This window comes from Drosophila biarmipes, chromosome 3R, assembly GCF_025231255.1.
Source record: "Drosophila biarmipes strain raj3 chromosome 3R, RU_DBia_V1.1, whole genome shotgun sequence".
In the NCBI taxonomy this organism is placed as follows: Eukaryota; Metazoa; Arthropoda; class Insecta; order Diptera; family Drosophilidae; genus Drosophila; species Drosophila biarmipes.
In genome coordinates, this window is record NC_066616.1 from 23,427,458 (window position 1) to 23,440,527 (window position 13,070).

Below are 13,070 nucleotides of genomic sequence, written 5' to 3' on the forward strand. Positions count from 1 at the left end.
TGGCAGCAGCCCCGGCCAAAGGGTGAAGTCTCTGGCTAATTGTGGGTCCGATTATGTTTAAATATTTATTTTGATTGTTAGAATTGCGACGAGCATAGAGCCTCGCATCAATCCAGCCAACTTCTCTCATCTCGTATTCATAACAACTTTTTGTTATTCATATTTCATATAATTTTATGCCTGCTGCGCATAAGCAAAGCGTATCCCATCGCATTCGAAAATGCTGTTGTTTTTGTGGACTTCCGCTTAAAATGGCCTGCCTGCCAAATTGATTTTCATTCTTATTAGCCTGGGCCCATATCCAGCATCCAAATCAAAAATCAATTTTTTGTATACATTTGCTGATTGTGTTTGATTGTTGTCTTGGGCCTTAATTCGCTGACTTTATTATGCCGTCTTTGGATTCGCAATGGGCTCCATCGCAGGAGATGGGAGGCCTTTGATTATTCCGATTTGTTTGCTCTATGCTCCACTCTATGTACCATCAAATTAGCAGGCTGATGATCTAGTTCAGGAAGTAAACTCCCTAGAGGGTTGGTACTTACTTACCTACCAATTATATATTCTTTTATACGTGGTATTATAGTTTAGAAAATTATAATATTCCATATATAAGCAGTTCCTAGATGGAAGGTAAGTACATACATTTATAAAACCTATATTTAAAATATTAGGTATCATTTTTGGTATAAAAATTGTAACGTTTCAGATATTATATTATATAAAATATATAATATTAAAGATTTTATAAGAACTTTTTTTACGGTTACTCTAAAATGATTCTTATTAAGTTGTAATATTCCATATATCACAATTTAATAATGATATATATTATATATATATATATAATTCTTTAGTTGTATTAGTTTTAGGATGAGGTAAACATCTCATTCCATTTTTTACTTTGATCCCCCAACCTTTTACCTTGATCAACCCCATCCTAAATCAATTAAGCTCGCCCATAATCCAAATATGGATGGTTTCTGTGTCCCCAACTGCCTGGCACTTGGGTACTCTGCTCTCCAACCTCCGAAAGAGTGCTTCGCATCTTTTCAGAGGTCCAAACAAAGCGAATGGGGCGAAATCCACACTGGCTGAAATGAAAGAGGATGGTGTTAAGTGAAAAGTGCATGGGGAAGGTGCAGATTGAAAGAGTGTTGACGGCAAACTATTGAAGAACTATTGAAAAGTGTTCAGGCGCAGGAGAGGCTCAGCTGGGCGTTGGACCAAGTGGGCGGTGGGCGGTGGCCTGGTGGTCTTACGTGGGCGTGCCGGGAGGCCTACACAAAACTACAGAGGCGCACAAGAATGTGGACAAAAACAAAAATTCTTTCTAAAGCACTCAGGAGCCCAAAAAGCGTGGATACACACACAGCAATCCACACACGCACACATCAGTTAGTTGCAGTGAAAAGAGGATAAACTGCATTTTTATCTTTAAACACACTTCAAGTGCCATGGGGGCGGGGCCGAGGCAGTGGGCGGGGCAGCCTAACAGGCACGAAGCACAAACACAAGTGCGCGTGACTGTGCCTGTGTGTGGGTGAGCGGCAGGTGTGCTTTTGTCACAGCTCGTCCTTGTTATTATTATGATTATTATTCAAGTCATCAACGACGGCCATAAAGCAAGTTTTTGAAGGAGCTGCCAGCGCCGCTGCAGTCGCTGCACTTGCACTTGAAAAACGCAGCGAACGGTTATGAAGGACCGTTGAGCCCGCCTTCGTCAGCCATTAAATCTATCTGCTCGGATTGCCGGCTGCATCTTCGCGCCAGGCATTAATCACCATCAATGAACCGGCGCTGCAAAGCGGTCGATCGAAACGGGCGAACTATTTATGAAATTTGGCTTTCTGGATTTCCGGATTTTTGGCTTAAGCGAGCCGCGATAAACGCTTGGCAGAGTCGCTTGCCATTTGCCACTTGCCATTTGCCAGCCACGCCCATGAAGACATTACGCGATAAGCCCCAAGGTAACGACACTGCTGCAGGTTTTCCCCGGCAACCCACTGGCTTCCCCCTTTTTTCGGCAATTTATTGCCAACCTTCAGAAGGCGAACTATGCCAATTTCTGGCAGCGAGTTGCCAGCGGAAAGGGAGTGCGCGCTAAAAGTGGTTTGCATAACGGCAAAAATTAATTTTTTAACACGCACACTGCCAGAATGAGATAAAAAGATGTGCACTGAAAAAAAGATTACAATTCTTAAAACATATTTTTATATAATGTCCTTAATTAAAATATATATAGAGTAAATTAAGTTTAATGTATGATAAAAGAAATATCTATAAATTCATTTTGAGATATATACTTTAGGATTATAAATTATAATTATTATTAAAATTAAACATCAATATTTATGTTAAATTGTAAACATTTGATTATAAGAAAATTATTATTCAAATGATATATAGGACATACAACAAATGTTCAAATATAATTCTAATACTTTCGTTTTTCAGGATGGAATTTTTAAGGGTATAGATTACAACCATCTATAACATTTTCTAAAATACAAGAACTAATATTTTCGCTCAGTGCAGGAAGAGATACAGCAAAGGAGAAACCCGCTGCGCGTTGACACTGATTTTGACGCATTGCTCCCAAAGGATGTGACCCAAAAAGTCAGTGCGGCAAATGAGCAAATGTAGGCGGCGGCAGTCAGGGAAGCGGCTACAGAAACCGGTTAAGTGTTCGTCCGTCTGGAGTGCTGCAAATCTGAGCACGGAATATGAGAGATGTTGGCTTCCACTCCACGGGCGGAGGTGGGAAACCTGGCAGGGGCCGCCCCACCTAGTCGTTAGTCGTGGTTTTTAATTTGCGACCGACTTCGGGGAGGTGGGAGCCCGGCAACCCGACAAAGTGAAAGGCAGACAGCCCCTGTGCAGTGGCAATCAGACAGAAGGGAGCCCGGCATTTTAATATGCAGATTGCAGGGCCTCAAAACGAAAGTTATGTCAGGGGCGGCAGAGCAGAAGTCTCTTTGAGCCGGTTCGCTAAAACCACAGCCACATTTGCAGTCACATTTACAGCCACATTTTCAGCCACATCCAAATCCCAGAACCACCAATTGATAGAGGCGAACTGGTTCAATGCCAAATGCTGAGCTGAGGAAAAAGAAACATAAGAATACACAGCCCGTTGAAACCGAAAGCCCCGGCCAAGAAGATTCGCTGCGAGCGTCGCACAAGTGCTACACAGGGAAAATGCAAAGGAAAACTGCTGGTGGGAAGGGCAGAGGGAAAAAGGCAGCGGGGGAAACGCGAGAACGCTGAAAACCATGTCAGTTTCATGCTCGCGGCCGCACTTAACATTATTTCTGCTGCACCGGCTACAAGAATCCACTTCTTTTGTGGAGAAACAACAGCGAAAACACTGCTCCTTCACATAACGCATACGCAGCGTGGTACGTGGTACGCGGTGGGTGGCGCCAGCAGGTCAAACTTAAATATTTAATGAAGCGCTTAATGTGCAACTTCCCGTCCTCTCCACAACTTTAACCCTTAAGCAGCCCTAATTGCCGGGACCCAGTGCAGCCTGCACCCCCAACGCCACCCCGCTTTTCCCTGGTCAAGCTGGGGGGGGAAAAACCTGCAAATATTTTCAACAAATTCTTGCCTAATGCAAAAAATATTTTATTGTGCTGCTGCCGGTCGCTCAAAGAGGCAGGGGCAGGTGGGGCCGCTCAGTGCCATAAATTTGAGCTGGGAAAAAAGAGGGCCGAAAGGCAGCAAGGGGGGTTTCGTGGATTCTCTGGGCAAGCAGCCCCGAAATATTTGCGGCGGTCCTCTAAGCCCGGCATGCGGTTGGCCAGGCATGTGCAGCATTTCAAGCAGCGCACTTCACACAGAGCCAAAACAATAATACACACACAAGTGCACAAAACACACACAGCCACAAACACGGGCCCACACACACACTCACCCACACTCGGACAAACAAAGGATGTGAAGGCAGCCAAAGCCATACAATTTTTCGGACGCCTAGCGAAGGTAACTAGATGCAGGTGCTGGCTTAGTGATGTCATGATCTGGAACTACGGCTGAATCGGGATATAAATAATTGGGCTGGGAAGCTCAGGGAAGGTGGGGGATTCGATAAGGAATTGATAAAGGATTGAGAGCAGTTAAAAGGGTGTTCATGAATCGATTGAAAGGGGTAATGTAATGGGATATATCTTTAAAATACATATACTCTTGCTTATAAGGCTCGGATTTAAAGACATTGCTTATGTTTAAGTGAAATATTTTTCATGATAGAGCGGTCCTGTTATTAGCAACTATAAAGACGCCCAAGGTTAAGTAAAATCAAAAGATAATTCTGGTTTTTGGGGAAAGTAAGTACGGATTTAAGCTCTACTTTTAATGGAACCTTACATTCATTATAACCCAAATTTAACTCACTTTTTCTGGCCTAATTTTTAGGAACCAGCTGACTTGGCCAGCACTGAAAAGACTTGGTGACAAAGCATTAAAACACTTGCACGAACCCGCTGGCGAACGCTATTCGCCTGCAAAGCTGGCCAGAACAATAGCCTGGTTGGGGCCTGTTTAACATTTAAAGTGAACAATGAAATACGCCCAGACTGGTGCAGATTCAGACCCAGTCTGGAGTCCTTACCACCCTCTCTTTCTGGAGCCCACCTGTGCCTACCCTAACGTTACGCATACGCCCCCCTAGCCAGGCGATTTACTTATTTACATCAAAGCCCGAGTCAAGGTGTTCTTTGCTCGTCTGATGCTATGCGGCGCTCACAGGCGATGCAGCCTGCCTACCAATTACCCACTTAATCACTAAACCACCCCCAACTCACCCCCACACACGCATTTCTGGGCAGGACGAGGACCTTGCGACAGCCGTGGGCGCGATAAACTTGCAAACGTAACAAAATTCGGTCAACACGCTGGCCAAGGCGGTGGTCCATCTACACTTTGCTCTGACTTTGCCTCTGCCTTGGCGCTACTGCCCACATGTGGCCATAATTTTTAAGCGCCAAATGAGCGGTCCATTGGCCATGATGCCCGGCATTTGCCGTTTGCTATTTGTCCCGTCCAGTGCGACACGAATACCTTTGGGTGCTGGCCAAATTGCGAAATGCTGTAGCCACCGGATGTGCGAAGGGATGTAGGTCCATCTAAGCGTAGTTGGTGGCCTGCTTGGGACTAATGGCTGCACGTTAAAATTAACAGCTTAATTGAGAAAGCACACCACATATAAATCGGAAAGTGTGCTCTGGTTTCTTAGAACCGAATTTTATTGGCCTTCACATTTGGATTCATTTCATTTGAATTTCCCTGCACGATTCTCGGCAAAATAATCAAAGCCAGACACTGGCATGTAACCCTTTCCAGGCAGTTGGCCCAGAGCAAAACGGATACAGTCAGCGGCAATTGGGCCACCTTATGCGAGGGATGCACAAATAAAATAAAGTTAGCTTAGGTCGTTCAACACTTGTAAATATTGTCACGCACTATCTCAAATATACGTGCGTGTGCAAATACCTTTGAATGTATGCAGGTTGACGCCAGGACTCAATTGCTGGCTATAGGTCAATATTAAACGGGATATTTTGGTATTACAGCTCGGTGAAATACATTTCTTGTATGAAATTCAATTGACATTTTTTTTATTGATAAGGGAGTTCACAGAATATTTTTATTAAAATTTATTTCTGAAAGTTCAGTACAAAATTAAAACCCCTTTAAATACATATGTATATGGCTTTCTTAAATAAATTACCTTTCGAAATCGAATTCCCTTTAAAAGAAATAGGTTAATAAACACACTCTGCTAGGGCTTAAAAAATAAAGTGTCACAACCACCATTTAAATTATTCAATTGTCCTGTGAACTTGTGTCAACAAAAACGCAGTTGGCACAGGACAAATTACACTTGTAAATATAGCCACGTGCGCGCCTAAAAATAAATATGGTAACTGGCCAATTTGCCTCGGCCATATGCGACTTGAATGCACTTCCGCTTCCGCTTTAGCCGAGCAGCACAAAGTGGCAGGGCACACATTTTGTCAAAAATTCCCCCAAACACAGACAAATGAAAGCCAAACAAAAAGGAGAAACAAAAACAGCGAAGATAAAGAGGAAAAGGTTCTCAAAAAAGGGGCGAGTGATGAGGGGGAGGAAACCACAATCGAGACCATTATCAATTACACGCACAGCAGGACACGGCGGCAGGACACAGAAACAGAAAACGAAAAAAACGAAAACAAAACACACAGAAAACAGTAACAGGAAGAGGGAAAACAGTGGGAAAACCGAGGGAAAAGCCAAAAGGAGGAGAATCGCAAACGAAATGAAAATACGCATAAAATTGCAATTTACATCAAATCCATTTGCACCCATATGTACAAGCACGCACACAGCGTCACATTACAGCATAAAATTCATTCACACGCATAATGAAATTCGCTCTCTCTCTCTCTTCTGCGGGCTCTCTCTGGTTCCGAAAATGCAGAGGATAACAAAAGGCATGCCGAAATAAGGACAACAATGTTTCGAAATAAACAAACAAATGTGACTGGACGCTGGAGGGGATGCTGGGTGGGGGTGGGTGTGTTGGTGCTGCCAAAATAACAAGGATGGGCGGTGGGTGTAGGGCGATTTCCGATTAAGCACACGCATCCAACGGCGCTGGAGAGTTTTGGCCGGAGAAAAATCCACGCCCTATATGTAAATTATTAGCCAGGCCGCTTTTTGTCCGCCCAACGCGCGGCGACACAAGTCCCCTGGAGTTTCTGGCTAACAATTTGCGGGCGGCTGAGAAATGGTGGCCAAAAAACCAGAGAGGCAGCCCCAAAAACAAGAGAGAAATCTCGCAAGAGTGAGACTTTGGGTGAGGATGCTCCCGGCTTTGTAGACTTTTGCCATGTGTCTGAAAGTAAAACGCCCTTTTGGAGTTGCAGATAAGAGAGTGTGAAGCTAAGAGAGTGTGTTATTTTTATTTTGATGGTAGAACAGCAACTCAAAATTAATGAAATTAAATAAAGTTGGAGAAATAATCATACAAATTGCCAAATGTCTTTACAGAACCAAAGTTATTGCCTACATTTTTGGGCTATGAAAAGCATGGCCTACTTCTGGGCTTGCCCAAGAAATTACCAAACCTAAAATTATTGCCTACTTACTGGCATGCCAAAGGACCTGCCACTCGAAGAGAGCTCAGCAAAAAGGAGCTGTATCTCAGAGATTCAGAGAAAAGGGTGGCTCTGCCGCTGCTCTTCCACTTTGTCGCTTTGTGGCCCAGCATGCGCAGAGCGGCCGTGAGCGACGGCGACTGCCACACGGCCACATCCCGAGCAGCATCCACTCCAAAGGACCAGCGGCGGCGGCCCCAGCTGCGAAAAAGTCTGCCGTGCAGCGGCGGCCATCAGTAGTTGCCTCAGAGCCCGCGGGTTGAAGAAATCGTACGCATCGAGCGAGTGACAAGCGCCGCGTCTCACCAAACAAAGAAAAAAGCAAAAGCAGAGCCTCAAAAAAAAAGAAAAAAACCAAAAAAATAAAAACAAATTTAAAACAACCGAAAAAAAAACGTAGAAATACCCGCTACACTCACACAAAAACAGAGCCAGTCCAACGAATATTTTGTAGTACCTAACCAAAAAAAAAAAACCGATAAAACGCAACAAAATGCTGCCACAAATCGCAGGCAAATGAGCCCGCCAGCCAACGGCTCCCATCTGCGGCTGCTGCAGAGCAGCGAGTCCGAGCCCGGTCCCGCATCCGCATTCGCACTCGCATCCGCAACTGAATCCTCCTCATCAGCGCTGCCTCACCGCGTTTCCCTGTGTGTGTGCCAGTGTTCGGGCCAAGCGGACCGCCAGCAATCGCAGTGTAAGGCGTCCGCCGCTGAAAACTACTAAGCCTTGAGTGTCATATCCGAAATTGAGTTTCGTTTCCGGTTCCGCCGCGCGTCGCTCAATCCGTTTGGCCAAGTCGGTCGGTTGGTCCGCTCCGCTCCGTTCCGTTCTGTTCCGGTCGGTGGGTCGTTCGCCCGTTCAGACATTTTGGCCTGCTCAAAAATTGATGCCACCAGCAGCAGCAGCAGCAGCCCTGTAATGTAAGTTACGGCGCTCTAAGCCGAAATTTCACTCCCCTTTTTGACAAGGGGCACAGGGGAAACCCCCTTAAAATGTGCTATATGATTCCTGCTTAACTGTTGCTCCAAACTGCGGCTACGTTCAACGCCCCAGCCAGGCAGCCAGACAAAAAGACAGAGGGACGCACAGACACTCGGCTCCACAGACAGACAGACAGGCAGGCAAACAGGCAGACATGCGGACGGACGGGCTGACAGGGGCATCGGAAATGTGTGTCAGTGTGCGAGCTCACTGTACTTGAGTATTGAGGCGAAGGCAGGCCCATGTTTATGCCAGTCCCTTGTCCTGAAATGGTTAATGGAAGGACCTGAAAGAGATATTCATAAAAAAATTTTGAGTAACCATAAAATTGTAAAAAAATTTGGTATTTATAATAAAATATTATGCCTACAAAGCAGTAAACTCAGTCGACAAATGAATAAAAGTTACCATAAATTAGAGTTGATAGTTATAAACTAACATTAATACTAGAAAATTGTACAAACAAATATTTTGTTAAATTCAGTTTAACCCAAAAAGAATATTTATGTTCGAAAAGGTTTCTTCTTTCAAATCCAAAACTAATAATTAAATTACTAATTTATTTTTAGAAATTAAATTATATTTCTTTCACCAGTTCATAAATCATTGGAAATAAATTTGTGTATTAAAAGCCTTCATTTATGTATTTAAAATGTTTTTGGTGCTTTTTCCAAATGGCTCTTGCTACCTAGTAATTATATTCCTGCTAATTTAATCACAATTCAGTGACTCGTGTAAACAAATGTTGACTTCGCTAGGCTCACATGTCTGGGGCTGCCTTTGTGTTGATTTTCTCGTTTTATTATTACCTCAAACGTTTTTCTCGTTTGCTCTAATGAATACGCTCCGACCTGTTATCCCAGTTTCGCCAGGCGCCACCCCCGGCCCCGCCCAATCGCCTCCAAAGTCACCTGCCGCCCGAAAGGTAGCACATTACCCATACGCCAGGTATGCCGCCTGCCATTCCGCCAGCCAGTCAGTCAGACAGTCTCCTTTGGCTGGCCTTCCCCGCTTTCCCAGCTTTCCCTGCATCTTTCGTCTTTCGTTTTTCGCTTTTCATTTCGTTTTTGTTGTCGCTGTTATTGTTTTTAACGCAAATTCCCACTTGCTTAGTTGCCTGTTCTGTGCTGTTCTCTGGGCTGTTGCCATTGTCTTTCGTCCTGGCACACAAATGTAGCGATATATACATGTATATCCCCGTATATATCTATCCACCATCGTCCTGTGCGCAAATATTTGCCTTTTTTTAAGTTGATTTTTGGTCTCCGTCTGAGCGCCTTTTGTTGCCATCTCAAGTGCTCAAGCTCTGACCCACCGCCACCCCGAAAGCCACCCCCACCGCGCCAATATGCTGATGAATCGTTGCTAAATTGAATACCGAGTGTTTATTTATATTGGCCGGCAAGTGTCACGCCCGCCAGGCGACCAGCCACCGCCCCTCGTCTGGGCAAATAATTTGAAATTGATGTATTATCTGGCAGGGAACGTGGGGCGCAATTGTCTCAGTTTTTCCTTTTATTCAGCTCCAGCTGCACGCTTAAGTAGTTTGTGCAGCGCAAACAAAATTAAGCCAGTTGCAAGTTGGTGGCGCAAAAGTTGCAGTCACAATTGTTATTTCACCGAGCGGAAATTCGAGCAAACAATTTACAAAATAAACCAGGTCCTTGGCGCGAAGGGGGGATATATATACGCCTCTTAAAGCTGCCCCATCGATACGACCAAGTTTGCAAGCAAATATTTTGTGCACTGCAGGCAATTTTTATTTATAACCGAGCAATCTGTCACAGAGTGCAATTCGATTGCGGTTGCTGAGGCCTGGGGAGCCATAAAATTGCTTTGTCACTGGCCGGAGGCAGGGACTGGCGGAGACAAAATTCAATTTTCAGTTTCCGCCGTCTGGCTAAACATTTAAGCCAGCTCATTAGTCCGGCCACCCAGGGAACGTGCCAGTGCACTCAATCTGGGCTTTAACTCTCGAAGCGGAGTGCATTATGCTCGGCGCTATCTTTCCGGGGAAAATCTGGCGACTCACTCGGGCTGGCGATGCACTTAGCCGACCCGCAGTGCCTAAAGAGCAGCTGGAGTCGGAGTCCCACTTCCCCGGTTTCCGTTTTCCATTTTCCATTTTTATTTTTGAGCCAACTGCCCGCATTGCCAGTCCGCCGGCCCTTTATGCTCCCTTACGCACACACACAGAGCCGCAGATACAGATACAGATGCAAATACAGATGCCCAGATATGGATACAATGTACATCGATGTCGCTGTGGTGGTGATGTTGCCGCTGCTGCTGCTGCTCCTGGCTGATGGACATTTGCTGGCAGCTCTTGCGCCTTCGTGGGGTCCGTGTCCCTCCTTTTATGCGCCACAAATGAAAATGCAGACAGACAACGGGCGCCAGCCGACGACAGCAGCAGCAGCAGCAGCGGCAGCAACATCAGCAATCCCAGCAGCAACATCGGCAGCTACGACAGCAACGTCTGACGATGACGTCGCATTTCTGGAGACAATGAAACAAACTGAACCCGGCACACAGTGCCCAGCCGAGTTCGTTGACAACTGAGTCTGGCCCGTCCTGTTCTCCCCTCCCCTTGCCCATTTATTTAACATGCATTTGAATTATGAGCCAACTGAAAGGCATGCTAAACCAACACACAAAAAAAGGAGAATACAACCGAGCAACTTCGGCTTTAATTCATAATTATTTTTATGTCAGCGCACTCATTAAGAGTTGCAAGCTTTTCATTCCATTCTCTGCCCGCCTTTTTTTCCCACATTTTCCCATTTTCCTCCCTTGCACTTTATCCCGGGCTTTGTCATTTGCATTTCACATTTGGACTCGCCGCCGACTCCTTTTAGCATTTCAAATGCTCCCACTGCACATCTCGTTCGTTTTAAATGGCCCAACATTTTCCGCTCTGTTGTGCATTTTGTGCACTCTTAATTGCAGTCCTCAATTACTGAATGGAAAGTAATAATAAATTGGACGCCACACGAACTTTGTTCAGTCACTATGCTTTAATTTTCGCCCGAATTGCCTTGGCCAAACTTTACTCAAAGCGCATTCCTTGCGAAATGGAACCCGTTCAGCGTTATTGCAATTTAACAACTGCAAAAAATATTTAATTTTCCCCTGGCAATTTGTCAACTGGGTGTGGCCCCTCAAAGCCAAGACCAGCCGAGCCCCAGATACACACTCAGCCGGCACTACGTACATATATAAATTATCATTGCCAGCCAAAACTCAAATACGATAAATTGCCAGGCGAACGGGCAGAGCCGGCGGAGCAGAGGAAAAAATCTATAATTTACACAAAATTCGTTTCCGCATGCGAACGCTCCACCAATATAAATCGTCCCCATTCCGATTTCGCCCCGTTTATAACATATTCATATTGATGCCGCCAGATAGGGCTATAATCTGAGCTCCGAGACCCTTTAACTGGCGACCTTAGCCGGCCCTCTCGATAGGAACTGTGCCAAATGACCCGTCCAGTGCTCGACAACTTGGCAACTGTTTTCGGTTAATTCCATTTATGTGCTGTGCCCTGGGTGCCTTGGCTGCCAGTAGTCGATGTCAGGCTAATTGATAGTATAATTTCCATTAATTTTTGGCCACTTGTGCAGCCATGCCAACAGGAAGTTCTTCTTCATCGCCATCGATAATTAATTTAATTTAAATTTCTTTATCACCTATAAGTCGTTGGTTTCCTTTTCATTTTCTTGCTTATAATGTTCACTTTACTCAAAGCGTATTCACTTCTATGTCTACCTATAATTTATATTTAGTTTTTCATTTCAAATATGTATATTAACGAGGTAACTAAGACTTTTATTTTGAAAACACAGCTTTTCTATCTATTTGCAAACGCCTGTTCACAAAGTTTATCCAAATCTTAAGACCCAAATAAAGAACTCCCTGCTTAAAAGTATTCTGGCAGACAAAGTAAAAGCCATTTGGCTGCCGCCTTCCATTCACTGCTAATTGACACCTTCCATTAATTCTTCTCCCGCTTCCCTGGCCAATTTCGCAGGCACACCAACACCTAAGACTGCTAACTGGAATTGCTTCGAACCATCACCATCAAAACGAACAACAACCACAACAAAGTGCTGCCAGCAACAAAAACGTAATCAGGAATTTAAGCAAAACCAAAAAAAGGAGAGCAACCTCAGAGGCAGGAAGGAAGCCGAAAGGATGTTTATGGAATTGTCATCGTTAGCGAGCGACTGACGCAACACAGCTCAAGGCATGTGGCAACAGCAACATCTACAGCAGCAGCAGCAGCAACACTGAGCGGCAGCAGCCACATTCGGCAGCAGGGGCAACTAGGAAGGCGGTTGCGAGCAACCTCCGTGGATCGGTGGAGTGCTGCTGTAAAGCAGCACCATAGCTGCCATTAAAATAGACGCCGCGGCGCAACAGCAACGCTGCCGTCGTCACAATCAACGCCAGCGACAACACCACCCCCATCACCGCCATCGCAGACGACGACGGCGCAGCAGCAACAGCGGCAGCAACACCAACAGCAGCAGCAGCAACGGCAGCAGCAGCAGCAACTGCAGCTTCAGCAGCAACTGCAGCAGCGTCGGCGGGCTGTTGGGCGCAGTGGGCGTGGCCGGCAGCTGCCCATTGCTAGCCACTCAGCAACTAATCGACGAGCCGGGCAGCAGCAACAACACTGGCGACGACGACGGCGGCCCAGCAGCAGCAGCAGCAACAACGCAGCAGCAACACTGCGACCAGCAACACCAGCCAAGTGGTCGGCGGCGACGCTACGACGGCCTGTCATCTGTAGGCAATGCAACGCGCTGTGCAGCAACGGTGAGTGCACTGGAAACAATTTTTAAGAAATATATTTCTTTTTACGGATTTTACAATATTTATTTTGCTGTTGAATATGATTAAAAAACTATAAGTAGCTAGATACCAGAAATATAT

General features: G+C 45.4%; 1 protein-coding gene across 1 annotated transcript in view; it reads left to right on the forward strand.

Moving 5' to 3' along the window:
• Window positions 1-7,374: 7,374 nt before the first annotated feature.
• The window catches only part of LOC108026100 (acetylcholine receptor subunit alpha-like 1), a 64,729-nt gene continuing 59,033 nt past the window's right edge, over window positions 7,375-13,070 (forward strand). The window contains exons 1-2 of the mRNA XM_017096799.3: window positions 7,375-8,068; window positions 12,163-12,953. The gene's annotated coding sequence lies outside the window, so the exon portion shown is untranslated. The remainder of the gene's footprint in view (window positions 8,069-12,162; window positions 12,954-13,070) is intronic.